The 26591-nt window shown below is 35.2% G+C and overlaps 1 long non-coding RNA gene across 1 annotated transcript in view; it reads left to right on the forward strand.

Moving 5' to 3' along the window:
• LOC140617350 (uncharacterized) overlaps positions 1-23791 on the forward strand; it is a 174507-nt gene extending 150716 nt beyond the window's left edge. Inside the window, exon 3 of the long non-coding RNA XR_012017601.1 lies at positions 23686-23791. This is a non-coding gene — a long non-coding RNA (uncharacterized lncRNA). The remainder of the gene's footprint in view (positions 1-23685) is intronic.
• The last annotated feature ends 2800 nt before the right edge of the window (positions 23792-26591 follow it).

A 26591-nucleotide genomic window follows, 5' to 3' on the forward strand; every position in this document is an offset into this window, starting at 1 on the left:
GTCTTTTATTATTAAAGTATAAATTGTATATCTGAATCCACCCAAAGGTTAGTCCAAAATTTGACAGTCTGGCTGCTATAGAGATAAAATTTGGGCTCTGTGTAAGTTCCTATGTGCATACTCTAATTTCCATTTTTTCCCACCACTAATTCCCTAATTTGTTAGGATATTCTCATGAGAAACCCTGTCCTAGATATTCCAGAATCTTCTAAACAAAGCCAGTTGGTTATTCACACTCTTAATTCAATGAACATTTACTGAGTGTACCTACCTTATGTCAGCCTTTTGCATGTAATGTTTTGATTAATAGTCACAAAAATTCCTATTTTGCAGATGAAAAAAAAGAGTCCAGAGAGTTTCAGGAACATGTCGAAGGACATATGGCTAATAAATGGCATGACAATTTGTCTTCTCTGAAACTATTTTTAGGTACCATTAGTCACTTGGAGATACCTTAAGCTGATATAGTGTATGCATATCACAATGGAAACCATGTGTCTACTGAACCTATGGGACTAAGTAATATAATCAGTCCTACTTTGCATTTTGTGACATGGGAATATATGGATCCTGATGATGTAAAAACTTGGTCAATAATATATCAAGTGATCTTTCCATTTCAGAAAACTTATACAACTTTCAATCAATATTAGCAACATTAAATATCACAAGTCTATTATTTTGTAAATCTCAAGAGAATTATAAATGGCACCCAAACACATGCATTTCCTAATTTATCAGTTAATGATCTTCTTTCAAGCTTCTTTGGTTTAAAAAATTTTTTTAATTTAAATTCAATTAACTTATAATATATTATTGGTTTCAGAGGTAGAGGTCAGTGATTCATCAGTCTTATATAATACCCAGTGCTCATTATATCGTGTACCCTCCTTAATATTCATCACCCATTACCCCATGCCCCCCACACCCCTCCTTTCAGTGACTTTCAGGTTGTTTCCTATGATTAAGAGTCTCTTATGGGGTTTGTTTCCTCTCTGATTTTGTCTTGTTTTATTTTTTCCTCTCTTCCCCATGATCTTCTATTTTGTTTATTAAATTTCATGTATGAGTGAGATCATATGATAATTGTCTTTGACTTATTTCACTTAGCATAATATCCTCTAGTTCCATTCATGTCATTGCAAATGGCAAGATTTAATTTTTTGATGGCTGGGTAGTATTCCATTATACATATGTGTACCACATCTTCTTCAGCCATTCATCTTTTGGTAGATATCTGGGCTTTTTTCATAATTTGGTTATTGTGGACATTGCTGCTATAAACATTGGAGTGCAGGTGCCCCTTCAGAGCAATACATTTGTATCTTTGGGGTAAATGCCCAGTAGTGCAATTGCTGGGTCCAATGGTCCAAGCTTCTTATTACCAGCTACTTTATTAAATGTAATGAGTGACGTCTCCTAGGATGATTCTTTTTTTTTTTTTTTCTTTCAAGACCTAGGTAACAGACTCTCTTTGGGAGTTGTAGCTATGATTTTAATTGGATTCCTGCCACTGTGATCCCAATCTCAGGATTTCTAATGAAAATCATAAAACTGAGTAAGAAAAAACAGAGAACAACTAGTCCTAATGTCTTAAACTGACAACCCTAGGCTGCAGCTGGCCCTAACTATATGTTGTTTATTCTCCACAGTGATGACACGTTATGTTCTTATAATTCTTTGAATTGGTTGCCCACATTTTTCAAGTGAATGATTTTCAAATAAAAACCTATATGTTGGCTTTCTCTTGAAAATTTGAAATATTAGGCAGTACTGGGCCTGCATTTCTACATGGTGAGCAGCAGATGCTTCTTGTAGATGGGTTTTGGCTTTCCAGTGTGCACCATCCTGGCATTCCTTGATGGATTGATAATATTGTGGCCAATGATCTGTTGATATTGAGCATTGCATTTGTAGTTTTATTATAGTAAATTTAAGAAGAAAGGAAAATATTTGACTCTGTCAGAAATGGGAAAACAAGTGGCACCTGGGTGGTTCAGTAAGTTAACTGGCCAACTCTTGGTTTCAGCTCAAGTCATGACCCTCAGGGTTGTGAGATCAAGCCCCATGTCAGGCTCCATAATGGACCCTGCTTAAGATTCTCTCCCTCCCTCTCCCCCTCCTCCTTATCTCTCTCTCTCTCCAAAAAAGAAAAGAAAAGAAAGAAAGAAAAAAAGAGGAAAACAAAATATGAGAGGGCTTTGTGTTTAAAAAAAATAGAAGAGAGCAAGTTTCTTGGTGGAAGTGAAGAATGTGCCTTTTTGGATTCTGTGTAAATGAAATGTCTTACTTCAAATTCATTTATGGTATTTCCTTGGCTCTATAAGCATTTGAGAGCCATGACATAGTTTTATTTTGGTGCTCTGAACACAGAAAGCTTAAATAGCTTTCTCAGTGTTTATATTTTTAAACCATGACTACTAGAGTGAGGGTTTCCTTATCTATTAGTGCAGTGCTTAGCATGTGAAGGATAATAAATCCTTGAATGAGTTTGTGAACTAAAACCTAAAAGAAATTATCTTAATGTTATGAAATGTTTTCAGAAAAAGAAGACATGGAATTAAAGAAATTCATATAAATTTAAAATGGGTACAAATACTGGAGGTGCAAAGAGAAAAGAGGAAGATGGCCAAAGAGTAGGAGGACCCTAGGCTCATCTCATTCCACAAACACAACTAGGTAACTATCAAATCACCCAAAATATCTCAGAAGTCAATCTGAAAACTGACAGAACAAACTCCACAACTAAAGGGAGAGAAGAGGCCACATTAAAGAAGATAGAAAGTATAGAGATGTAGTTTGGGAGAGAAACAAATCATAAGTGCTGTGAACAGGAGGGAGCCTTGGTTCTAGAGAAGAGAGAGACAAAGAGAGGAAGAGCAAGAGAGGAGAATATTTTCCCAAAGTCATTGGCTTGGAAAATGAGAGAGGCTGAATTTCATGAGTTCTTGCAACAAATAGGGCTTAAAGCCTGAAGTTTTAAAGGTCAGTGGGCTTAACTGGGATAGAGCCCAGAGGGCACTACTCTGCTCCTGGAGAGAAGGCAGGCAAACAGCCTGGGGGCAGACAGTATGGAAGCAGCAATCTGAAAAGCACCTGGGGCACACAGTGGGGAGATTATTAACTCTTCGGACTATTCTGTTTGTAGGCATCTCTGAGGACAAAGGAGCTGGCTGGGGCTATTTCCCTTCCCCACCCCTTAGCATAAACACAGAGAGCTACCTGAGGGAAAAAGATCAGCATTGACACTGACTGCCTAACTTGCTTATACCAAGCACCTCCTGCCCCATGTTTTGGCACAGCTGCCCTTCTCAGTCAAGCTTGCCTCAGTCCTAGCATGGTAGGCCCCTTCCCTAGAAGAACAGCACAAAGCTCTGCTCACACTATATCTGCTCAGAGTTCTGCAGGGTCTCAGTTCTGATGAAGTTGGTGTCATGTCTCATTTCATAAGCAGACCAGAGCACACCTAGTTAAAATGCACCACATTCAGGCCAAACACCGCCAACAGCAGACAAGAAGAGCCTCTGCAGCAGAGACCATTGGCCTAATGGATAGAGCAGCCAAAACACAATAGCAGAGTTCAAGTAGCATAAGCCTGAGATATTCCTTGAAATGCCAGGCCCTGGGCACTACATGACTTCTTTTTCATTCAGGAACAGGAGACATAACCAGCTTCTCTAACACATAGAAGAAGGCAGAGACTTATACAGAAATTCCAACACAGAGGAATTTATCCCAAATGAAAGAACAAGGTAAGGCCATGGCCAGAGAGCTAAGTGAAACAGATATAAGTAACATGTCTGACAGATTTTAAAGCAAAAATCATAAGGATAATTACTGGGCTTGAGAAAAGAATGGAAGACATCAGTAAGACCCTTAACACAGAGACAAAAGAGTTAAAAAAAAGAATCAATCAGAGATGAAAAATACAATAAATGAGATTGGAGACAGGTTTGATGCAATGAGCATCAGGGTGGAAGAAGCAAAGGAACAAATTAATGACCTAGAAGACAAAATAATAGAAAATAATGAAGCTGAACAAAAGAGAGAAAGAAAAATTATAACACACGAGAATAGACTTAGAGAATTCAATGGCTCCTTTAAATGTGATAGCATTCGAATCATAGGAGTTCCAGAACAAGAGAGAGAAAAAGGGGTAGAAAACTTTTTTCAAGAAATAATAGCAGAAAACTTCCCTAACCTGGGAAGGAAGCAGACATTTAGATCCTGGAGACACAGAGAACTCCCATCAAAATCAACAGAAGCAGGCCAACACCAAGACATATTGTAATTAACTTTTAATTAAATTTACAAACTATAGTGATTTAAAAAAATCCTAAAAGCAGCAAGACAAAGAAAGTCTTTAACTTACAAGGGAAAACTCATTAGGCTAGCTGGGGATTTATCAACAGAAACTTGGCAAGCCAGAAAGGAATGGCATGATATATTCAAAGAGCTGAATGGAAAATATCTGCAGTCAAGAATACTCTGTCGAGCAAGGCTATCATGGGGTGGTGGAAGGGGAGGTGGGCGGGGAGTGGGGGTGACTGGGTGATGGGCACTGAGGGGGGCATTTGATGGGATGAGCACTGGGTGTTATTCTATATGTTGGCAAATTGAACACCAATAAAAAATAAATTTATAAAAAAATAAATAAACAAATAAAAAGGTAAAGATGGATGACTATGCTCTAAAAAGAGAGAGAGAGAGAGAGAGAGAAAAAGAGTTTCCCAAACTAAAGTTAAAGGAGTTCATAACCACTAAACCAGCCCTGCAAAAAATATTAAAGGGGACTCACTGAGTGTAAAGGAGAAACCAAAAGTGACAAAAACAAAACAGAATCAGAGAAAATTTCCAGAACCAATGACAAAACAAGTAATAAAATGACAATAAATGCATCTATCAATAATTACCTTGAATGTAAATGGACTAATTGCTCCTTCAATCAAAAGACATAGGATGTCAAAATAGATCAAAAAACAAGATCCGGGATCCCTGGGTGGCGCAGCGGTTTAGCGCCTGCCTTTGGCCCAGGGCGCGATCCTGGAGACTCGGGATCGAGTCCCACGTCGGGCTCCCGGTGCATGGAGCCTGCTTCTCCCTCTGCCTGTGTCTCTGCCTCTCTCTCTCTCTCTCTGTGACTATCATAAATAAAAAAAAAAAAAAAAAAAACAAGATCCATCAATGTGCTGCTTACAAGAGACACATTTTATATCTAAAGACACCTACAAATTGAAAGTGAAGGTCAGGGCAGCCCGGGTGGCTCAGCAGTTTAGCGCTGCCTTCAGCCCAGGGCATGATCCTGGAGACCTGGGATCGAATCCCACGTTGGGCGCCCTGCCTGGAGCCTGCTTCTCCCTCTGCCTGTGTCTCTACCTCTCTCTCTCTTTCTCTCTGTGTGTATCTCTCATGAATAAATAAATAAAATCTTAAAAAAAAGAAAGTGAAGGTCAGAAAAATTTATCATGCAAATGGATGTCAAAAGAAAGGTGGAGTAGCAATAATTCTATTGAACAAATTGACTTTAACATAAAGACTGTAAAAAGAGACAAAGAAGGGCATTATATAGTCATAAAGGGGACAATCCCATAAGAAGACATAATTGTAAACATGTACCTAACTTGGGACATAAAACATAATACAATAACAAATGTAAAGGAACTAATGGATAATAATGCAATATTAGTAGGAGACTTTAATATCCCACTTATATCAATGGACAGACCATCTAAACAGAAAATAAACAAGGAAAAACTTTTTTTTTTGAAAAATGGTTTTAATGACATACTGGACAGGAGGACATAATAGATACACTCAGAACATTCCAACCCAAAAGAGCAGAATACACTTCTTTTTAAGTGCACATGGGACATTCTCCAGAATAGATCACAAATTAGGCCACAAAACAAGCCTCAACAAATTCAAGAGAATCAAAGTCATACTATGCATCTTTTCTGACCAAAATGCTATGAAACTAGAAGTCAACCACAATAAAAAAATCTGGAAAGACCACAAATACATGGAAGTTAAATAACATGCTACTAAACAATGAATGCATCAACCAGGAAATCAAAGAAGAAATAAAAAATACATGGAAACAAATGAAAATGAAAACAACGGTCCAAAACCTTTGGGATGCAACAAAAGCAGTTCTAAGAAGAAAGTATATAGCAATATAGGCCTACCTTGAGAAGCAAGAAAAACCTCAAATAAACAATCCAGCTTACACTTTAAGAGCTAGCAAAGGAACAACAAATGAAGCCTAAAGTCAGCATAAGGAAGGAAGTAATAGAGATGAGAGCAGAAATAAGTGATACAGAAACTTAAAAAACCCCAAAAGAATGACAGATCCATGAAATCAGGAGCTGGTTCTTTGAAAAAAATAATAAAATTGATAACCCTCTAACCAGACTTACCAAAGAGAAAAGAGAAAGGACCCAAATAAATAAAATCACAAATGAGAGAGGAGAAATAATAGCCAGCACCACAGAAATACAAACAATTATAAGAGAATATTATGAAAAACTATATGCCAATATATTGGATAACCTGGAAGAAGTTAGTAAATTCCTAGAAAGATAGAAACTACCAAAACTGAAACAGGAAGAAATATAAAACTTGAATAAACTAATAACCTGCAAAGAAATTGAATCTGTAATTAAAAAAAAAAAAAAAAAAAAAAACAACAACAAGCAAAAGTCCAGGACCAGATGGCTTCACTGGTGAATTCTACCAAACATTTAAAGAGTTAATATCTATTCTTCTCAAACTATTTCAAAAAAATAGAAAAGGAAGAAAACTGCCAAATGCATTTTTGGTCCAGTATTACCCTGATACCAAAACTAGATAAATACTCCACTAAAAAAGAGAACTAACAGGCTAATATCCCTGATGAACATAGATGCAAAAATCCTCAATAAAATACTAACAAACCAAATCCAACAATACTTTTTAAAAAATCATTCACCATGCACAATCAAGTGGGACTTATTCCTGGATGGGAAGAGTGGTTCAATATTTGCAAATCAATCAACATAATACATCACATCAATAAGAGAAAGAATAAGAACCACATGATCATTTCAATAGTTGTAGGTCAAGCATTTGACAAAGTATCACATTCATTCTTGATAAAGACTCTCAACAAAGTAGATTTAGAAGGAACATACTAAAAGCCATATATGCAAAAGCCACAACTAATATTGAGAAAATATTTAAAAAGCTGAGAGCTTTTCCACTTTTCCACTCTCACCATTGTTATTTAACATAGTACTGGAAGTCCATAGCCATATCCATCAGATAACAAAAAGAAATAAAGGGGATCCAAATCAGAAAGGAAGAATTAAAACTTTTGCTATTTGCAGTTGACATAGTACTCTATATAGAGAACCCACAAGACTCCCCCCAAAAACTGCCAGAACTGGTAAATGAATTCAGTAAAGTTGTAAGATACAAAAGCAAAGTACAAGTATCTGTTGCACTTCTATATACCAATAATAAATCAGCAGAAATTAAGGTATTAATCCTATTTATTGATTTATTGATTTTTAAAGATTTTATTTATTTATTCATGAGAGACACAGAGAGAGGCAGAGACACAGACATAGGGAGAAGCAGGCTCCATGCAGGGAGCGCAATGTGGGACTTGATCCCGGGTCTCCAGGATCATGCCCTGGGCTGAAGGCGGCGCTAAACAGCTGAGCCACCCGGGCTGCCCTGGTATCAATCCTATTTAGAATAAACACAACCAAAGAGGTAAAAGACCTGTACTCTAAAAACTAAAAAGCACTGATGAAAGAAATTAAAGATGACACAAAGAAATGGAAAGACATTCCATGCTCATGGATTGGAAGAACAAATACTGTTAAAATGCCTATACTACCCAAAGCATTCTATACATTTAATGCAATCCCTATCAAAATACCATAGCATTTTTCACAGAGTTAGAACATACAATCCTGAAATTTGTATAGAACTCCAAAAAACATAGAATAGCCCAAGCAACCTTGAAAAAGAAAAGCAAAGTTGGAAGCATCACAATTCCCACCTTACAGTGTTGTAAGGACAAAATGATAACAAATATATAATCCATTGAAATTGCTTGCTAGATTTATAAAAAATATTCAATAAATGCTATTATTGTTGTTGCCAATATTATTATTATGACCGTACAGAGCCTTTCCCTACCTTCTCCACATTGAACTTATATTTTGAATTTGTCTCTGATTGGCTGGAAATACACAATGCTTAGAATACAGTACTTAAATTCTACCCAAGTTCTAATTGTAGAGTTTTATCATCCTTTCTCTTGATAGTATTAGAAGGAACAAGACAAGGTAACTGGTACCTGCCGATGAACATGCCTTGATGAGAGGTACATCCTTTAAATTTCAGGTGCATATTAATTATTCCACCTTGAGAGCATTTATTTCTTCAGGGGTTAAAGTATTTTCTAGAGCAGACTATTAAATTGTCAACATCTCTGATGGGAAGTCACACCAAATATCTTTGTATAAACTGGTTCCTCTTTTTCACTTCACTATCACATTGGTTTGAAAAAGAATAAAACTTAGTGATGAAGAATTGACCAGCAGGCCAGGAGCTAGGGCTATCAAAATTAGGTAAGGTTAAGTAAAATTAAAAATTCAACTTCTCTGTTGCAAATAGCCACATTTCAAATGCTCATTAGCTACATGTGGTTAGTGGCTGCTCTATTGAACAGTGCAGATATAGAATATTTTGATTATCCACAGAAAGTTCTTTTGGAAAGTGCTGCTCTAGAGCCAAACTGACTGGATTTAAATGACATCTTTGACATTATTTGCATGGTTCTAAGCAAATAATGTAGCATTCTGTGTCTTAATTTTATCATCTATAAAATGAGGCTGTGTCAACTTACTAGTATCATTTATCACTTATAAGAATTAGATGAATTGGTATATGTTATGTATTTAGAGCAATGCCAGGCATATAGTTTTTTTTTTTTTTTTTTTTTTAGGCATATAGTTTTTTCTCAGCAGTTGTAAAAAAATTGCTATTAATAAAAGATCTGATGAAATAACACCCATTTCAGAAAGGAAATGGAATTTATAAATAGAGGGTGGCTCAGAGTAGTTGCCCATTACCTGTACTCCAATTGCCATGGAACCCATCATAACATACTGTAATTTTCTGTCTGTGCCTGTTTTTTTTACTAGATTCCATGGACCAGGGACGGATATCTTATTCCCCTTTATATGCCTAGCACCTCAGATGATGCCCTGAGCACAGATGATACTCGATAAGTTCTTTTTATTTTCAACAGAGTTGAACTAACTTAAGTGCTTAAAAACTGATAAGCTTATTATTTATTAATACTTTAGTAATAATAGGATTTTGCTAATTTCACCATATTTTAACCATATAGAGACAATGAACTTTAGTTAGGGTTTAATGACAAATAAGGGAGAGTGTTTAAAATCAATAATGGTGGGACGCCTGGGTGGCTCAACCTTTGAACATCTACCTTCAGCTCAGGGCATGATCCCGGACTCCCAGGATCGAGTCCCACATCAGGCTCCCTCAGGGAGTCTGCTTCTCCCTCTGTCTGTGTCTCTGCCTCTCTTTCTGTGTCTCTCATGAATAAATAAATAAATAAAATCTTTAAAAAATAATAAAATAAAATCAGTAATGGACATAATATCTAAGATAGATGATCAGGTCACATGTTGGAGAAAAAGAGAGAGAAGAGAGAAAAGGGAAATGAAGAAGAAAAGAGAGGAAATAGAGTTAATAAGCCCTATGGGAGAAAGCTCAAAAACAGATTTTCCCTACTTCAGCATTTTACCACAGGCAGATCCTGAAGCCCTAGATGTAATCATCTTGGCTGGAATGCCAGGGCTAGAGTAAACAGAAATCTGAGTGTGTCAACAAATTATTTAATTAAGCAGAGTGTGTGAAAGCAAAATCATAATGTGCAATGGGATAATGTGATTGAAAGTTTCAGCTATGATGAAATGGAGAGAGTAAGACATATAAGAAAAAATGACAGCGCTAGGGACCACACTATGGACTGGGTTAGCCAGTGTGAAGAAAAGAAAAACAAACAGAAAATAAGATCTAAAAAAATAGAATTGTATTATTGAAGAAAACACTTCCTGAGTACAAAAATTTAAAAGCAACTGAGGTTAAGCCATCATTTTAGATGAGCCAAGGGTCAGAAGGACGACTGAAAATGGCATTAAAAAGGGTCTCAGGATTTGTGCCATCAGCATAAAAGTGGCAGTTAGAATTAAAAGCAGAAGTGAAATGACTAAGAAGTATAAAAGCTAGAAATGAACAGATGGCCAGGCATTCAGCTTGCTAGGTTGCTAAAACTGGATATATTTTATATTTCATTCCAAGTTAACAAATATTAGGACATTAAAATGCATGAAACATGGTGTGTATCCCATCTTGCCATGTTTTTATTACTAAGTTAGAAAGAATTAGACTGCATGGAATGTATGCAAATACAACAGTCTAAGCAAATGCTGAGTCAGGGGAGATCAGGAAGGTCAGCTGGATTTCTAGTGTCCAAAGAGAAGCCTGGTCAATTGCATTCTAAGCATCCTTTGTGAGGCTATTCCTAAGGTGGCCACCCACTTCTGAAAAGATTGTAAAGGCTAAATTGCTGGATGAAACTTTCTTTAAAGGTGGCAGCAGCCAAGCCTCCCAGCCTGTTTTTAGTACTAGTATTAAATCTAGAAAGTGTTTACTCCTTGTGTAGAAGATGTTTCTATTGGATTTTAGTAGATCATTTAGGAGTAATCATTAATATGAGGTAGCTGCACTAGGATCAGGAGACTATTGATAATACCAGACTGTCATTATGAGGTATGAATTATGTTTTCACATATTTGCTGTTGACTCCAGAGCTTTCTGCTTAGGTTGACTGAGGCCAAATGGAGAGAACAAGGTTTTCATCAGTTCACAAGCTTCTTGATTAAGGAATATGAGTATGTTTAGACTAAGTGACCTCTCTTCAACTTTGATCTCAGTCCACATCTAGGGTTCTGTAACCAGATCAGGACTCTGATTCTTTAATGGAAAACTTGGGAAGTTTTTTTGCATGATTGGAAAATAGCACATGAGTTCTAGGCCACTAGATTTTCTTCTCTGTCTTCACAAAACATAGTGATGAATCCCTGAAAAAGAAAAGAAATTTCTTTTCCCCCACTTTTCATTTTTGCTTGGACCTTGATTGCAGTAAATTCATTCATTCATTCAGTCAGTCAGTCACTTAATCTATGTATTTTTTGAGTGCCTACTATGTGCTCAGTACTGAGAAAGGAACTTGGGATAAAATAGTCTTTGCAACTATGCTTAAAAACAGATTGACGGGATGCCTGGGTGGCTCAGCCGTTAAGCGCCTGCCTTCAGCCCAGGGCGTGATCCTGGAGACCCGGGATCGAGTCCCACATCGGGCTCCCTGCACGGAGCCTGCTTCTCCCTCTGCCTGTGTCTCTGCCTCTCTCTCTGTGTCTCTCATGAATAAATAAATAAAATCTTAAAAAAAAAACAAACAAAAAGAAAACAGATTGACTTTCTCACAGCCTGTGTTTATTAACTCTCTTTCCTTTTGACATACCTAAATGCAGTGTAGAAAACATCCAAACCTAATATTTATGGGGACTGCAGCTGCACATATAAAGAAATCCTTAAGACATTCTGTGCCATTCCCCTACTTCCAACTCCCATCTGCTCCAAGTTACAACCTAGAAATATTGTACACAGAATGAGAGTGTCTGTGAATTGTGTCAAGTTTGCTCTCAGGTTGTGAGAATTGGGAGAATATTTAGCTTCCTGTATGCATCATATTAACATCTGAAAGAAAAACAACTTTTAGCTAAAAAGAAGGAAATAAAATTGTGTGCTATCATATTATGCATCATATTAACATCTGAAAGAAAAACAACTTTTAGCTAAAAAGAAGGAAATAAAATTGTGTGCTATCATGTATGTAATTACATACTTATTATATGGATATACTCAAAGATATAGATGTATATATAAATTAATATATATTTTATCATATATGTATAATTTACCTATGTAAAAATACAACAGAAAATAACATATAAGTTTTTAAACATGGTTAAGGCAACACTCACTGTAGACATGGACTTGAAGTATCGTGTGTGTGTGTGTATGTATGTCTATGCTTGCATATACATGCATGTGTCCATGAACATATGTTAGGTTAGCAATAGAGGCTAGGGGAGGATGGAGAGACTATGAGAAGGAATGCAGAGCACAGAAACACTGAATCCTTTGGTATCCCCTAGCAGGATTACTGAATGGGTATGGATGGTGCAATAATCATGATCAACAGTGGTGGTAATAGAAGGGAGAGGGTGAAAATGATTATTAGAGGAAGAATTAGAGAAAGATGGCACCTTAGCTGTATTAGTAACATATCCTATTGCTAATATAATATAATACTATGTATTTATATTTAATATATTGATGTATATAAAATTACACTTATACACAGATAATAATATATGCATAAATTATAGACTGATAGTAAGTGGAAATGTTCTTCATGTTTCCAAAGTTTCTAAGTTGACAATAAGCTTTCTCTAGATGGTAGTAAAGGTAAGACGCCTTCATTTATAAACTATATATCAAAAGTAATTTAAAAACCCATCTATATGAAATTTGCTATAAAGAATGAGTGCATCTTAAAACTGATAAAATATGTATATCATTTACAGCCATACTCAGCTGTGATTACATGATTTTTAAAAAGCCAATAATTATTTCAGTATTCATCTAAAATATTCTGATTGAATGAGGAGATAAACAAATCTGCTATTAGAAGATGAAAGGAATATGTATATGTAAAATCATAGAAGAGTGTGCTTGAGAGAATTACACAAATGCCTAAGGAAATTTTATGTAAATATCATTTTTTAGAAACTTAAATGCAAAAAGTTCCAAAAGTGGCATACGATTATGTCATAAATATGTATCATTCTAAAAGTTATGCTGAAGGCATAAAGCATTTCTCTTTGGGATAAACACTATTTAATGAAAATAGAAAAACATTTCTAAAGTATCTTGATTGCTGAGTGTTCACACCAGTTACAACTGTTTCAGTAAAAAATAAACAGATATTTTAGGAGAGAGAGTAAAGGATGCTTTTTCTTGAAAATATATGGCTGAGGGATTGGGTGTTTCAAAGACAGAAATAGTTTTAAGGGCTTCAAAATAATACCTAGGAAGTTGAAAATAGAATATATTTTCTAGGAGATTTTATAAATATAAGTTCTCTTCACTAGCTCTGTAGTTATTTCCATTCTCATGACTGTGGCCTCTGACATTAGTTAGAAACAGAGAAAAGAGACCATGGACAGGAGTATGGATGAAAAAGACACTGGACTTAGGATATTATGTACCTATGAATGCTAGGAACCTGAAATAAATTTTATAAAAATAAATACTAATATTGAGTGCTATGTGCTAAATATTGTGAAAGAGGATTTTCATTTATTTTTAAAATTAATTCCTTCCAAAACTCTGTGAGAAGTTAACTATTATCACCAGGTGAGGAAATAAAGATGTAGAGTGATTTAAGTTAACTTGCCCAAGGATGAGCAACTAGAAAATGGCAGACAGGCCCAGACTGGAACTTAGGAGGCTGCACCTTTAACCACCACTCTGCATAGCCAACCATTCTAAACCCAACTATAATTCTTTATGATTAATTTTCTCTCCAGAAGTCAAAGAACTGTAAAATAACCTCCCCAAGGTTATTTCACAGATTAAGTGTCAGAGCAGGATTTAAACTCAATTTGACTCCAAAGCCACCTTCCACTGTGTTTTGCTGCCTTTCATTTGAGATGTTGCCAAATACTTGCACCACATACTGGTACCTCCAGTTTATTGAACTTGAGGCATCAGATCAAGGACCCTCGCAGGGTCCTAATGCATTGGTAGGAAGCTAGAGGAGAATATCTGTCCAGCTGCAAGTCAGAATCTGTTAACTTTGTGTCCTGGTGACTCCTCATGGGACCTACACCCTGTACATTACATAATTGAACAGAGTACCTCAAAATGAGTTAAAATATGTGAATAGCCATAAATAATGGGTGGTAGATGAGGGTCAAAAAGTCAAACTAGACATACTACTATCACTAAAAAGACTATCATATATAGTGGAGTATCTAGGAATTAAATGAACATTAAGAAATAAATTTGAGTACATACAATCTATTATGCAGCTAAAATACTATTGCTGAGAACCAGGTTTTTGAATTAATGTAACCTTATATAGATTAGTAATCATTATACTATTCATTATTGTGGATAGTAATCAAAACAAACATCATTTCTGGGAAGAATATAATATGAATAATATTTTATATTATTGAAAAGGAATTTTTTTGGCCTCAATGTCACTTATACAGATCAGTGGAAGAATTTCTTCGAAATAACCCTGAAGGATCTAGATAATTAAAACGTATGTGCTTGTTTAACAATTGCTTGAATGTGGGTATGCTGACAATTGAAATGAAAACTTTGGAATTATTTAAAAAAAAAAAAACACTCTCCCAAACAGATCATTTTTAGTGAGTATAGAGGCCTTTTGAACTTTGCCAAAACAGGTGTTTCATGCAGAGAAGACTGCTGAGACCAAATGCTAGAATTATTAAGTAGCCATTAGAGAAATTCTAGGTAGAAAGAGTGCTCTGAAAGGACAGAATTGATGAAACAAATGACCTTTCAATGTTGTTAAGGAATTCTTGTGGTGGATTTTCCTCCTTAATTCAATAGGCAGCAAATAAAGCAATAAATTTAAACATGCCCAACCACTAGGAAATCATTTCTCTTGGTAAAAGGAGTCATAATAGGAAGCAGAACTCAGATGGTTGAGTTGATAGTGTTCTGCTCCCCTGGGGCCCATTCTTCAGTGGTGAGCTTTCCCAAGAGCTCTGTGGCTGATAAACTGTTCTCCCCTGGAGTCCTGCCCCAGCCAGCTGACATTAAGTGACTGAACACTGAGCAGACCTGTCCCCCTGTATCAACCAGGCTCACTCTCCTTTCCCAGACAACAAGGGACTCCAGAGGAGTAAATGCAGACCCAGTGTGATACAGGGACTTCTGGCATGCACTTCTCTTTCCCTCCGTCTGTTGATTCCTTTAAGCCTGGAGAATTGGAAAATATTCTTGAAGAAATAGATCTGACCTCTTTCATGCCAGGAAACATCATAACTCAAGAAAAAGTGTTTCACTGAGGAGTGGATGTTATTTAGTTTGTTTTACAGCTCTCTTTATTCTGACAAAAAACAATTGGAATAAAATACTTGCTACATTATGTGGCAAAAGTAAATAAAACAAATAAATATATAAATAAAGCCTGTTTAAAGGATACTTTAAACCCAACTTTTCCATTATGCACCAACTTACCATTCTCTGTAAGTTGCTGCACTATTAAAGTGACCACCAAGTGAACCCTTATTAAAGATATGGCTTATAGCTGGAGGCTGGGTCTTGGACCAAGCGTTCATTTTGTTTTCCTTTTCTCAATAAATTCCTTGTTCTATATTGCATGAAAATCTGATTTGGTTAACTCTGTAGAGTTGGCTTTTTCTTTCCCCATGTTTGCCTGTTTGAGAAATACCATGATCCTAAAATATTAAGGGATATGTCCTTAAGTGATTTTAGCTAACCCTGTGACAGTTCTCTGAATAATAGAACTATTAAAACTACTACTCTAGTCATTATCCAGAGAATGGTAAGCTGGTGCTTACCAGCTTCCCATTACCAATAATGGGAATGTTGGGTTTTAAAGTACCCTCTAGATAGGCTTCACTTTATTTATATATTTATTTGTTTTATTTATTTTTGCCACATAATGTTGAAAGTATTTTATTGCAAGTGTTTTTGTCAGAATAGAGAGCTCTAAAACAAACTAAATAACATCCACTCCTCAGTGAAGAGAGAACACTTTTTTTTGAGTTACAATGTCCCCTGGCATGAAAGAGTTCAGGTTATCAAACAAATCTTCCTTTTCAATGTCTTGCTCAAGGTGCAATCATGTGACTGCTTCGCTCTTGAAGTGTGCTGTTGACAAAAGTAAGATCTCTATGTACTAGTGAAAAAAAATCTCAAAGCCAAAGCCCTAAGAAGAAATGGTGTGAAACATGTGTTTTTAAGGAAACAACAACAATAACAAGACACCAAACAACCCTGTTTGTAATGGGGCTGATTCTTTGATCCCCTGGGAGAGGCTGTCAGGTCAAAAGGGGTGGAGTTGATTTAGTCTGGAAAAGCTGGAAGATCAACTTTGGAGAAAGGCAACTTGAACCAGGACCTAAGAAACTTGGTTTCTAGTCTTCAATTAACTACTAACATGTTGTGTCACGTTAGGCAGTGGTACTGTAGCCCTCCAGGTTTCAATTTTCTTGCTTATTAGGTGAGGAAGGAGAGAGTTTATTAGTAGATCTCTGTGGTAGTTGCTAGCCTGAAATGCCATGATCTCTGATTGCACTTGAAATATCATGAATATCAGAGTCAGAAATACTGTTTATTATTAACTGGAAATATGTTTCACATTCTCATGTGATTATATTTGGGATTCTACAGTGTATGTGCATATGCTTTTTCTCTGCTTATTTCTAAATAATCATGAATCAAAGAGAGTATAAATACATTTTAAGTTATTAGAAGGAGAATATAGTTGAAGAGTTTGGGCAGATTCTATATTTAAGGCACAAAGTCACCTTTACTAAATCCCTACTTAAAATTCTAAATGGAATATTGTATTTCTAAGGAACTATAAAAGAGGTCTCATTTGAAATTGTGAGAGACTATTTCTCAAACGATTTTTCTTCTTTTTTTTCTAATCAAGTAATTGGAATAAACTAACTCATTGACTCAATTCACTTCTTAGTGCCTACTAAGTGCAGATCACTCTGCTAGGAACTGTGAGGATTAGTGAAATAAGCAAGACACATTCCTGCCCTCTGGGAATTTGTGTTCCACAAGTATAGGATTATATTTATATGCTTACAGGATTTAGACATTTGAAGAAATAATTATATCAGTTATTTCCATATTATATTTTTTCTTTCTCCACTTACCTTATCTCAAGGAGGAGAGAAGACACATATATCATTTTGTAAGACTGTACTTATAGAGAAATGCTTTATTATTAGAAAGAAAGTTTTTGTGGTACAAAGAGGAGCCTGGGTCATCTTTTGTCTGGTTATGCTAGGCTTGATATAGTGTAAACCCTGTCTATTTTGAAACACAATCTGCCCTAATCCTTAGGTATCAGAGTGTGCCTGACATTCATGTCAGCACTGCTTTTAAAGGCTGCTGTTAGGCATCACAAAGCAGCTTAGGGGAACACTTGCATAGGTGTGGGGAGTATTGCTATCTACCTTTCCAGTAACTGAAATGTGAGTCTTCTTTCCATACATACAAAAACTGGAGGCATGAAAAATGTCAAAGGGCAGAGGGTTTGGGATGCAGCAATACTGTACAGGAGTTATTTTACTGTACTCTTGGATTATAGATAATAAATCCCCGATCTATGACTTTTTAGTTGTGTCAACTTGGGTGGCAAGGCTGGCTAAGCCACCAATTAACTGCTTGAGCTGAAAGAAGCTTCTAGCAGTGTCAAGCTTCAATATCCTCATCTGAAAAATTGGAAAAATACTTATTCAGGGTCTTATGAGTATTAAAATAATTCTTATAAAGTTCTTACTAGTGTCTGGCCAAGAGTAAGTGCTCAATAAATTGTGAATATGAGTATGTCTACTAGATACTAATATCAGGATTTTTTTTTTTCTACTTGGGAACCTATTTCTCTTGCAGTTTAAAATGTATTTCCTTATGTTGGCCTTAAACGGGGATGGTGTCATTAATCATTAAAATAACCCTGATTGCATGATTTAATGAAACAGCTGTGACTTTACCACCCAGTCTTTGCCCATGGGACAAAAGACCTCAGCTGTAGTGATCCCCTACCCCTAATTTCAGAACAGCGCAGCTTTAATCACTCTTTCCAGACAGACCTGGAGCTGAGGGGCAAAATACTACAGTGGCATCCTGAGTAGGGTGCTTGAAGGTGGAAGAACACTCACTCAAACACTATTTCCCTTCCTTCTTTGAGCTTCCACAAAATTTTGTTTGAACCTCAGTTATGAGACTAATATTTTAGAATTGTGGTGGCTGCTGTACCTAATGCAATCTCCCCCCCCTACTCCCATGAAACTTATTGTCTGCACCTTGTATTCTAAATATTAGTTGTCCTGAATGCAAAAATGATCCAACCAACCAATCTATGATTTGTGTTCCCAGGTTCAGCTTCAGAACTTAAGCTATCACCTTCATATTAGTCTTTATAAGAGCAAAATTCTAATTAAGAGAGCATCACTTCAATAATGCTTTTCTTTCTTTTTTGTTGTTTTTTTAAACAATTTTTTTTTTAAGATTTTATTTATTCATTCATGAGAGACAGAGAGAGACGCAGACACAGGCAGAGGCAGAAGCAGGCTTCGTGCAGGGAGCCCGACACAGGACTGGATCCCGGGACTCCAGGACCACGCCCCAGGCTGAAGGCCACGCCAAACCGCTGGGCCTCCAGGGCTGCCCACATGAGTTCTTTCTGAAATGAGAGACGTAAAAGGAAAAATCGTTACTACTATAATGAGGTCATGAGAATGCCTCAGAATGGATATCTGATGTACTGATGGGTTTTCAGTGGTCAGTGGTTGAGATGTAAATTGAAATATACCTTTTGTTGATGATTAGTCAGTGTTCTTGTGACAACACTCCCTCCCCTTTTGCCAAGGCACTTTCTTTTGGGAAGGCATGGTGATTAAGGGCATAGGCAGACCTTGTTCAAGTGGCCTTGGGTGAGTTACCTTATCAGATCTTCAGATGCTTCATCTGTTACAGGGGTAATGATTCTGGAAGGTATTGTTAAAAGTCCGTGTGAAAATAAATGCACATACATACATAGTGATTGACACATTGGAACGAAATGCTCAAAACAAGTTAGCTATCATCATTTTCTTTTTATTTCTTAACAAATCAAATAATTAGCATTATATAACTTTTTATATGTGTCATTATATTGGATATTGTGAAATGATTAATACAAAGAAGACTTCATTCCCGATGGAGTTTACAGTGTGCTCTAAATATAAGGCAGACAGGGACATCTGGGTGGCTCAGTGGTTGACCATCTGCCTTTGGTTCAGGTCATAATCCCAGGATCCTGGAATCAAGTTCCACATCAGGCTCCCTGCATGGAGCCTGCTTCTCCCTCTGCCTATGTCTCTGCCTCTCTCTCTGTGTCTCTCATGAATAAATAAATAAAATCTTTAAAAAATATATAATGCAAACATGAGTCATTTCATTTAAATACAGGGAGGGAGGAGAAAAGTATTCTTAATGGGCTCATTGAATCTTCATAATATGAAGAAATTCAGAAGTTCCACATTTTTTCATCAGAGGGAAATACAGTCTATAATTAGAGATATCTAGAAAGGGCTATATAGTAAACTTCATTTAAATTTTATACTAAGCACTTAAAATATTTTACTTATCAGATTATATTAGTGATTTCAAAATATTATCTTTGGAACCTTTCTGGAACAGAGATCAACAAATATTTTTCAATAAAGGGATTCATGACTAAGTCAACTTTGGTGATTTCTAGATGTCAAAGTATATGGACATGTCTTTGCATTGTTTTTCCAGAGAAAAATTTAAAACAATAGCTAGAAGAAGGAAAAGTTGAAGCAATCCAAATATAAGGTGATGAGATCATCTAATAGTAAAGAAAAATGGGAATGGCTAGTTTATTAGAAGAGACTTAGAAAGATGAGTTTTCCTACCATTGTAACTGCTAAACAATGCTTTGGATTTTCATGGCTCTGAGTTTTCTACTTTGTTTGAGGGAGAATCATTTCTTATATCAACTAAAGCTTTTCATCATGTGTAAGCTTAAAAAAATGAAGACAAATGGTCCATAATTATTCTAATTTTTTTCTAAACCACAATATGACTTGAGCTGTGAATGCACCTTTGGTTTCACTGATTACTCGTATAAATGACATTTTTTAGACCTCTGATAGAGACATTGGGAAGAATTGTGACCTCTGAGGTTAGAAATAATCAGTGTTTGAGAATTTCTTAGACTAATATTACCCAACTTACTTTCACCCTATTAACTGAATAAAAATCCTAATTTTCAGTATCTCAAAATGAATTCTTCCTGGGATTCATACACATAGTTCAGGGAAATTACTTCACTCCACACCCCTCCAAAATATCTACTTTCCTCATGTTAGTAAACTTCCATATCTCCCAGACTACTATTAGAACTCTTCAGCTAAAAATCATTGGTTGATTCTGACTCTCATATCACAGCAGTGATGTCACCTAAGTGCTTTCTCATACAAACAGCATACTTAGAGAGAAAAACCATGTTTTGTATCTTCCTTAAAGCTCTTTAAAAAAAAAAAAGCTCTTAATATTTTCTTAAAAATTTTAGGATAAATTTAGCATATCTTTACTGCAAAATTAATCAGATTATTTCATTTTTTTAATGTATAAAAGCTCACTGGTTCAAAGTCATTTGCTTTTACAACTATAAGGTACATGAAAAATAAAAATGTCATTAAGTGCTTTAGTAACATCAGGTGCGGGGGTGAGGATGGGGCAACTCTCATATACTGCTGATGGGAGTATAAATTGGTATAACTACTTCAGAAAACCATTTTTCAATATCCAGTAAAGTTGAATAGATGCATACCCTGGGCATAGGAAAGATTTAAAAATGCATAGCTATGTTTGTCAAAAAATGTGTATAATTCTTTAAAAAATGTATGTAAAAAGGTTAATAGCACTATCATCCATAATAGCCAGAAACTGGAAGCTATCCAAATACTTATCAACATTAGAATAGGTAAGAAATTTGAAATATATTTATGTAATTGAATACCCACAGCAATTAGACCATACAAACTATAGCTATACACAACAATATGGATGAAGCTTAGAAGCTTAATGTTGGGTAAAAGCAGTACTTACTATATCATACCATTTACATAAAATTCAGAAATGAAGCCGGGATAGTGATTGCTTTGGGTGCTAGTGACAAGCAGAGGACACAAAGGGCACTTTTGGGACGTTGGAGATGCTCTCCTTTCTTCAACTCATTAGCCTGTGCTCTTGTGATTTGTGTACTTCTCTAAACATGTGTTATACTTCCCTTAAACGTTTTTTCTTAATGGTCCAGTGTCAAAGCTATGGTATTGAACAGATGTCATCCAAATAATATTATACAAATTAATATGAAAATTGGTTGTAACTTTTTCCAGAGAAATCTTAAAAGATTCAGCACATTTCTGACTCAAGTTTCATGAGCTTCATTCCCTCTTACATTGAACATCATCCTGGACATTTGGAAGGCTTATTTCTTTCAATGCACCATAAGTTAGTCTCTTCTATGTGTCTGAGATGCAGCTTCCTGAGATTGAGGACTGTTAATTTTATAACTCCTATTTACTAGAAATACGCAAAGTTCATAGAAAGCATTTGCTTTCATGTCTTTCATTTGTCTTTGCAGAGGTAGGAGATAACAATGATGCTATGTACATGACTCCTAACTCAGCTTTGCTATAATTAGACTAAACAAGATGTTGTATGTCAAAAGTGCATTGTAAACTTAGTGCAATTCAGACATTTGATGTGATGTATTTCACTATTTGGAAACATCTCTCATTAAAATATGCAACATTGAGAAATCAATAAAAATGTGGTTCTAACAGTAGTTAGAAGTCCTTGCAAAGGAATTTAGAATGGTAGAACATCAGATATGAAAAATATCTTAGTCCCAACCTACTATTTTGCAAATGAGGATGCTAAGACTGAGCCCATAAAGTACTTATTAGTAGTGGATCCAGGACTGGCACCCAATTTTCTAAAAACTACTATGCCATGGTTATAATACTTTGCCCAAAGAGAGCAGTTTTCTTAGTTTCGTAACTTAAAAATAGTATAAGTCAAGTCACTCTTAAGACTGACATCTGGCTTTATTTATTTATTTATTTTCATCTGGCTTTATTTTTAAAAATTACTCCAACTTTTTAGTTTTATAGTTCATTTTCATTTTCATTTGAACAATTGATATACAAATATTTAGGCTTTTTATGCTTTACATTAAAGCATAGTTTTCTCTGTATTAGATTTTGAGTACTACACAGTCGCATACTCTATAAATAAACAAATATAATTTTAGTTGAGAAGTATCTCCTTTCATTTTTTTTTTTTTTTGTAGTTAGGATAAACCTTAATTTTGGACTGTGATTCATTGTAGCATTGAAAATTAGCACAAAGTTGTGGATCATGGGGAGACAAATAGTACAAGAAAAATACATGTTTACTTCCAGATCTCATAAAACTTCTTGTTTATATAAGTCTCATTTCAATCAAAAGTAGAAAAGCAAGTCACTATTTATTTTATTGCTTAGGGTGGCCAATGAAATTTTATTGCTTTGAAGTTGTAAGAAGTTTGGTTACTTACCAAATTGAGAAAATAAAAGTATAACTTTTCTTTTTGGCAGCAGAGGAAAAGTAATATGAGAAAAAGTTCAAAATTAAGATTTTCATCTAGACTCTTGATATAGAGCTCTTATCTACTAGATGTATAATTTTGTGATGACAGTGCATAATTTTGTAATGACAATGACTTGAAGACTCAGACATAAGTGAAAAGAACAATGGAGATTTGGGTTTGAGATGGCACCCTACCACTTTGATTTTAGGCGAATCATTTGGTCTCTCCTTCACAGGTTTCATGTGACAGGCTAGGTTAGATTTGTGAACATGCCTTGGAAAATGGATTATTGTTAAATTATTATTATTAAGTCATTATATGCTCCTGCTAAAAGGTTGGAACTGTTTTACAGGGTTGGAAAATCCTTTTCTATTTCACACTTTCTCCCCTTCCAAATTTTCTTTCAGATTTTTTTTTTCAAGAATATTATTCTGGATGGCCCAACTTTAATACTTAGCATGAGAAAAGAGTGGGTTCTTAGTACATTACAGAGAAAAATAATTAGTTGAAATGAGAAAGTTATTGCATTTTAAGAGATCTTATCAAAAGCACCTTGGGTGAGAAGAAAATCCAATCTCTGAGTCATAGATCCACCCACAGATACCACATTGTAATGCTATTATCAAAATACCATCCTTTTCATCACTGGTAGTTTCATGAATTGAAGCATACAGAGAAATGTATTATTGCTATTGTTTGCTGTGTTTAAGGATGCGTGTATACTAGTTTAGAAAGAATATATTTTTGATGCAACATATAATAGCATACTTTGTACTTACAGAACTAGATGTATAAGGAATTGTCAATAATCTAAACATAGCCAGAGACAAGAATAATTCAAAGAAGCTCTATTAATGTCAATGGACTCTGCTACTGATAAATGACTAAGAAGTCATATTTCCAAGTCATTCATTCATTTGTTTTTTTTAACTAATATTAATTAAGTGCCTTGAAAAGGTATTGTACAACATGCTAAGGTTTTGTGTAGGTGATGAAGTGCAGCATATTATTCATTCTACCTTTTTTCCTTCCTGCCACACTTTATCCATCTTATACCTGGGATTTTTATTTCTCTATTTTAGGTTGTAAGCTCTTGGCAGAAATCATGTTTTATAGTGCAAAAAAAGGAAATGAGAGAGAAGAGGATATATTGGAAGAAGTCAGAAGAAAAGAAAGAAAGAAAGAGAGAAAGAAAGAAAGAAGAAAGAAAGAAAGAAAGAAAGAAAGAAAGAAAGAAAGAAAGAAGAAAGAAAAGAAAAAAGAAAAGAAATAAGGAGAGGGAAAGAAGGAAAGTAGGAAGGAGCAAAGAAATGAAGGAAGGAAGAAAGAAAGAATGAAAGAGAAAGAAACTAGGAAAAGAAAAGCTACAAGAAGGAAATAATGGTGCTTAGTTTTATTAACATTAAAAGATCCCTTGTATAAAGTTTCAGTATGGTCAAGATGTCAGATCTTCCCAACTTGATCTATAAATTCAATGTAATCCCAATCAAAACCCCAGAAAGTTATTTTGCGAATATTGAGAAACTTCTTCTAGGTTAATATGGAAACACAATAAACTCAGAACGGCCAAGGAGAAGAACAAACGGGACAGATATAACCTGATATCAAGGCTTATTATAAAGCTGCAGTAATTGGGGTGCCTGAGTGGCTCAGTTGGTTATGTGTCTGCCTTCGGCTCAAGTCATGATCCCAGGGTCCTGAGATGGAGCCCCATGTAGGGCTATCTGCTCAGCAGGGGGTCTGCTTCTTTGTCTCCTTCTGCCCCTCCCCCCCCCATTTGTGTGCTTTCTCTCTCTTAGATAAATAAATAAAATCTTTTTAGAAAATCTGCAGTAATCAAAATAATGTGGAGTTGGTGAAAGAACAGAGAAATAGATCAGTAGAACAGAATAGAGAGTCTAGAAATAGACTCACAAAAATATAGTCAATTGATTTTTGACAAAGAAGTGAAGGCAATACAATAGAACAAAGATAGTTTTCTCACAAATGATACTGGAATAACTGAATATCTCTACATGCAAAAAAAAAAAAAAAGGTGAATGTCAACACAGACCTAACATCCTTCACAAAAATTAACTCAAAATGAATCATAGACCTAAATGTTAAACACAAAACTTTAAAACTCCTTGAAGATAACATTGAAGAAAATCTAGATGACAATGGATTTGGTATTGACTTTTTAGATACAATACAAAAGCATAGCTCTTGAAAGAAAAAATGGATATTGGACTTCATTAAATTGAAAACTTGTCTTTTGTGAAAAACAAATCCAGACTAGGAGAAAATGTTTGCAAAACACATATCTGCTAAAGGACTGGTATTCCAAATATATAAAGAACTCTTGAAATTCAACAATAAGAAAACAATCATATTGAAAATGGCCAAAAGACCTAAAAAGACACCTCATCATAGAAAATATACAGATAGCAAATAAGCATATGAAAAGATGTCCTACATTATACATCATCTGGGAGATGTAAATTAAAATTACATTGATACACCATTACATACCTATTAAAATGGCCAAAATTTGGAACACTGTCAAACCAAATACTGTTGATGATGTGAAGCAAAAGGAACTCTCATTCATTGTGGATGGGAATGCAAAATGATGCAGCCACTTTGAAAGACAGTTTTCAGTTTGTTACAAACCCATCTCATTTACCCAAATGAGATGAAGACATGTTTGCACAAAAACTGAGCACAGATATTGTAGAAAAACTGAGCACAGATATTCATTATAATTGCTAAGACTTGGAAGCTACCAAGATGCCCTTCAGTAGATGACTGGATAAACAAACTATGGTATATCCATGCAGTAGAATATTACATATATAGTTATGATGTCTTTTCCAGAATTTCATATATTTGGCATCACAAATACATCACAAATGTAGCTTTTTCAGACTGGCTTCTTTCACTTGTCAATATGCACATCATAACCATAGAGACTGAAAAAAATTAATGTTTAGCAAGATTTGGGGGAAGGAAAGATGAATAGATGGATCAAGAGGACTTTTAAGGCAGTAAAACACTTCTGTATCATATTGCAAATGGTGGATACAGGTCATTATACATTTGTCCAACCATAGAATGTAAAACACAGAAAGTGAATCCTAATGTAATCTATGGACTTTAGGTAATAATAATATAATATTAGCTCATCAATTATAACAAATGTAACACACTAACACAAGATGTGAATAACAGGGGAAATTGGGTAAGTGATAAGGGGAATATGGGGATTCTATGTACATTGTATCAATTTCTCTGTAAACCTAAAACTGCTCAGAATAATAGTTGTCATTTTTTAAAAAGGGAGGTATCTCATGTGAAGCATTCATTGAGGAACATGAGCTATTCATTTGGCAAACTATATATTTTTTGAATTTTTTGAATTGAAGTATTGATTTCTAGTTTCACTAGTGTGGCCAGAAAAGATACGTATGACTTCAGTGTTTTTTAATTTGATGAGACCTATCTTCTGGAGAATGTTCCATATGCACTTTAAAAAAATGTGTATTCTACTATTTTAGGTTGGAATTTTTTGTATATATCTATTAGGTATATCTGGTCCAGTGTGTCATTCAAAGCCACTGTTTCCTTCTTGATTTCCTGCTTGGATGACTTATCTATTGATATAAGTGGATAAAGTCCCTACTGTTAATGTATTATGATCAATTTCATACTTTATGTCTGTTAATAGTTGCTTTATGTATTTGGGTGCTCCTATGTTGGATGCATAAATACTTAAAATTGTTATATCTTCTTATTGGATTATTCTCTTTATCATTAGGTATTTGTTTGTTTATTGCAGTCTTTTTTTAAGCCTATTTTGTCTGATATAAATATTGTTATCCAGGGCTTCTTTTTGCTTTCCATTTGTATGATAAATGTTTCCCCATCCCTTCACTTTCGATTTGCATATGTCATTAGGTATGAAGTGAGTCATCCATAGGCAGTATATAGATGGATCTTGCTTTTTTTC

Source organism: Canis lupus, chromosome 25, assembly GCF_048164855.1.
Source record: "Canis lupus baileyi chromosome 25, mCanLup2.hap1, whole genome shotgun sequence".
Lineage (NCBI taxonomy): Eukaryota > Metazoa > Chordata > Mammalia > Carnivora > Canidae > Canis > Canis lupus.